Here is a 5,310-nt window from a genome sequence, read left to right on the forward strand (position 1 = left end):
GCCATCTTGGTTGGGTTAATTTGCATATAGTTGCTTTGATTGGCTGGTGGGCATGGCTTAAGGCATAGCAAAGGTACGGTCAATTTGCATGTTTGTCTTTTATTAATGTAGATTATACACCAACAAATTGGACAACCTAGAAGAACTGGATACATTCCAATAAATATCTTCTAAGATTGAACCATAAAGAAGTACTAAGTCTGAATAGACTGATTACGAGTAAGGAGATTAAATCAGTAATTAAAAACCTCTCAGCAGGCAGAAGTCCAGGACTAGATGTCTTCATTGGTGAATTCTACCCAACACTGAAAGATGATTAAATACCTATCCTTCTCAAGCTATTCTAAAATATTGGAGAAGAGGGAGTGCCTCCAAACTCAAGGATAGTACAAAAAAGAAAATTACAGGCCTATTTCCCTCTATGAACATAGATGCAAAAAATCTTCAACAAAGTGTTAGCAATCTGCATTCAATAATACATTAAAAGGATCATAGACCATTATCAAGTGGGATTTATCCCAGGGATGCAAGGATGGTTCAAAATCTGCAAATCAATCAACATGATATACTCCATTAACAAAACAAAAGGTAAAAGTCATAGGCTCCTCAACTGGTGCAGCCACTATTGAAAACTGTATGGAGGGATTCCTCAAAAAATTAAGAATAGAACTACCATATGAGTCAGCCATACCACTTCTGAGTATTTATCCAAAGAATTCCAAAGTGCCCATTGAAGGATAAATGGATAAAGAAGAAGTGGTATAAAAAAAGGAGTGATATACACACACATACACAATGGAATATTACTCAGCCATAAAAAGAAGGAAATCTTGAGTAATATATGTTAGACCGAGATAGACACATACTGTATGCTTTCATTTATATGTGAAATCTTTTTTAAAATGACAAAAAACAAAACCCAAATAAAACAAAACCATAGATACTGATGAGTGGCTACCTGAGGGAAAAGAGATTGGGTGGAGGCCAAAATAGATGAAGGGGATCAATTGCATGGTGATGGATGGTAATTAGACTTACAGTGGTAAACACTATGTAGTGTATACAATATTGAATTATAATGTTGGACACCTGAAATATATATAATCTTGTATGCAGATTTTATCACAATAAAAAATAATTCCTAGGCTGCACCCCTAGACGTTCTGCACCCCAAGCATGTTGTGGGCCCTGGTGATCTTTTTGTGCAGCCAGGGTCAAGAAATAACTCATTACCAAGTGCAAACTCCAAGCCAACACATTCTTGTTAATTTACTGATTAACATGCTTAGGGACTATCTGAAGCCTCTCTCTCTCCCCGTCTCTATATTAATAAACCCCCCTTTCTCTGGAAAACAACAGCAGCAGCAGCAGCGGCAGCAGCAACACAACCTTAAAGTTTTGTGTCAGGTTGATCTGAAGATTAGTTATATCAGTAATAGAAATAGGTCGTCTGGAGTGGTTGTCTGGGGGAGGAATAAGAGGATCTTCATTAGTGATGTGTTAAGTCGGAGGAGCGAAGGGACATTTTGCTGTAGATATAGAGTGGACATCTAAATGTTCGGGGCTGGAGATGATAAGAATGTTCTAAGCTAGAGCCACAGATTTGGTGTCACCGGACATGGGTGAAACCTGCCCTTCTGATAGGATGGTTGATGGTGTGACAAGACAGACAGCAGAGAAGGGATGGAACATTGAAGCATTTGTTTAGCAGATTAGGGGAGGAAGAGAAGATACAAAGGAAACAAAAGAACAAGGATAGTAACGTTTTTACTCAAGTCAAATGAGAAAGGAGAGAACAAAGAGGGAAGGAACCAACTGTGAGAAATGTGGTTGGAAAGTAAAAAAGGATGAGTCCTGAGTAACGACCATTAGGTTTGAGGATAAGGAAGTTATTGGTGCTGGAAGAGTGGATGGGAGAATGGAGCCAGATTGTATCGGATGAAGGAGTGATGAGTAGAGAGGAAGTAGAAGCTATGAGTGCAAATTTCAAAAGGATTGTTGCTAGAGCATATATGTTGCATGAGTGAGTAGATTTAAGCTTTGTATTATTGCATGTCAAAGCTCACCAATGATGAGCAAGATGAGCAATTAAAATGGTTTTCAGGTTCTGTGAAACAGTAATCATTTAAAATGTTTCGGTTGCTGTGAAACACTAATTTGTCTATCAGAAGAGAATTGGTGTTAGAATTGTTTTTGTGGAGAAATGTTAAATCACCTGTAAATGGTATGTAGAACATTTTTTTAAAAAAAATGAGGCTGTAATACCTTAATCAATAAAGAATTTCTTTTAAAGAAATGAGGCAATGGTGTATGTTTTTAAATCCTGTATGTGCCTTACCTGAATTGCTCTGAGATATCAAAGGCATGTGTTATAGCTTAGGGGGAAGTAATTTTATATTATTTTATAATAGGAATAAAAAGGTAGGTTTGATTTCAAGTTCCTTAACTCAAAAAATCAGATAATTAAACTACCCATTTTCCAGTATTATTTTTTAGAGACTAGGTTTCCAAGGTCTGCAAACTTATTAAGAAATAGACCTTTGATATGATTTTTTTTCAAATACATTCGATTTCTGGAAATAATTAGAAGACTAATGCAAAAGAAACTTAATTTCAAAAGGATAAAAGTTCTAAATGTTTAGTTGCTCTTGTGAGTCTTCAAGCTGAATTGAAAATATAATGATGAGAAAAATCTAATTTGTCATAATTAGTTAGAAGACACTTAGCATAGCTCTAGGAAAAATACAAACTAATTTAAAACATGGGAATATATATCAGCCTTGTGCACAGGGAATCTTGATTTTAGTGAACTAGTTTTGGGATCTTTACAATCCTCCTCTTGAATCTATAATACTGCAATCAAAAGCATGCCAAGAATAGTAGGGGACAGGGCTACTTTTCTAGACAGACATCACATGGAGAGAGAAACCTAGCTGGAAACAGCCTGAGAATTCTTCAAGGCAAATTTTGAAGCAAAATTAGCCTCACTCTTGAGCTCTATAGCATATGAGAAAGCTAGGGTACTCATCTTAATCTTTTTTGTTCTCTAAGGAATAATCCAAAGTACTGAACAAAAAATAAATAGGTAAATGTTCTGGTATATAAATTATACCTCAATAAAGCACACAAACAAACAAAAAAACCCAACAAAGTACTGAACAGATATGAAAATTGTCATTCCCCATGAATGCGCAATATATCATCTACAGGAAACATTTGCATTGCCGTATCACACATAGATGACAGATACCTTAAAATATCTATTACTTATTTTTACAAGGAGGCAAGGGTTGACTTTCTCCACTGTGGGCAGGAAGCAGTTAGTAAGGGTGTCAGATACCTGGGTTTGCATCCAGCTACCCTCTTTACTACTGTGTGACCCGGTAAGATTCTTTTTTGACCATCAGTTTCCACAGGTGAAAAATGAGGAAATAGGTGTCTCACAGGATTGTAGTGAAGATTAAATGAGACAACAGAGATGCAGCTCCTGACTGAAAGATCACCTCTTTGGTGATCTTTCATGCATTTGTTTTCTTTTAAAATGCATAACTACAACCAGGAAGTTTTCAGTTATTTACTTCACTTTGCAGAAGCTTTAATTAAACAGCCTACTTTATGTGGGGACTGAAACCTTATTCTTGCATATCTACTCCCAATGGGCCCATTGCTACAGAATCCATACTTTCTTTTTCACATATAGAAGAGACTTAGGTTGAATCATATGAAATTGCTGATATTTAATATTTTATGGCCTATGAAAATGACAGTTTCATATGATTCAATCTAATAAATCCTACTCAATTTATAAAGTCTGGGACACAGTGGTCTTTTCCTGCCACATTCCCTAGGCCATTTTTTTGGGGGGGTCATTCATGTATATTGTTTTATATTGTTGGTGATATTTTCATGTTGAATGTGTCTTGTTTTCTTAACTACTTTGCATATTCCTTGAGGTTGTTCATTGTCTATTTTCCATTATGGTAACTGGCATAATGCGTTCTGTATAATAGTTGCCGAGTAAATTTTTTATGATGCTAATAATAATAAATAATTTATAATAATTGACCTGACTGTTCTGAGGATAAAAAGTTTATACTGTGCTCTCTTCCAGCATTTAACCTTTTCATCTATGTGTCTCCCATCAAAGAAAAATATTTCTTTGGTTTTGATAATAGATGTAATAATAATGCTGTCCTTGATGCATAAAAATGATGCTAGTAATCACTAGTTCAGCTTGAGTCTTAGGCTTTGTCCCACTAAAAGTCCTTTGGTTCATTAATTATTATGCTCTCTCTTTAGGTTCCACTTGCTTAGAGAGTTAGGAGAGTTAGAAGGTTAGCCAAGATGAGGTGAAACAATGTTAAATGAGCTAATCCAAGTGGGAATTGATCACTTGTATTTTACATGATTTATATTGTACTTTAATCAGCAGATAAACATGAGCTCCAAATAAAGCTTATTTAAGACACAAAAATTGTATTTTTTTTAAAGATTCGAATCTTGTATTTTCAGTAAGAATGTGAAGGAGGAATCAGGGTTGTATGTCCCACAGGGCTGGAGCTGGCAGAAAAATTCTCTTGTATGAAGTCAGGTTTGATAAAACTGAGGAAATGTGAAAATCAAGAGCTGAGCCTTAAAGTTAAAGGAAAGGGTCTAAGTGAGTCACCAAAATGAGCAGCAGGGCTTAAGCGAGGGTATGGCTGAAGTTTGGGGGAGTCAATGAATCACACAACTTTCTACCCTGGGTTCATTTTATTAGTAAACTAGAAGCCCGGTGCACGAATTCGTGCATGAGTGGGTTCCGGCTGGTCTGCCCCTATTGGGGTTGGGGAGGGGGGGTGATTGGGAGTGGGGTCAAACAAGGGAGGGGCCACGGGTGGTTGGCCAGCCCGCCCTGCCCCCTCGTTGAACTCCTGGTCGAGGGGGCAATTTGCATATTAGCCTTTTATTATATAGGATATGAATGTGAAATGTGCCTTGTGCCCAAGGCATAAGTAGTTCCTGCTCTTTCTCCCAATGAATCAACCTGATTTGGCCCATGGCAGGCAGAGCAGCTGGGCACCTGCAGGGTGAGCCCTGCGCCTCGTGGAGGAGAGAAGGCCGGCAGCCCGAATGACTAAGAGAACAGAAAGCACAGTGGATGGGCCACCTCCTTAGAACAGCTCGAGCCTCTCTCAGTCTGAGCCACGAGTTACATAAGTTTTCTTCCCCCGTGGAGAAGCCAGTGAGAAGTAGAGGGAAGGGAAGCAGTTTCTCCTTAAAATTCAGTCAATATAACAGATCCAAAAATTCACAGCTAAGGAGAGAACG

This window comes from Myotis brandtii, unplaced genomic scaffold, assembly GCF_000412655.1.
Source record: "Myotis brandtii unplaced genomic scaffold, ASM41265v1 scaffold237, whole genome shotgun sequence".
Classification (NCBI taxonomy): Eukaryota; Metazoa; Chordata; class Mammalia; order Chiroptera; family Vespertilionidae; genus Myotis; species Myotis brandtii.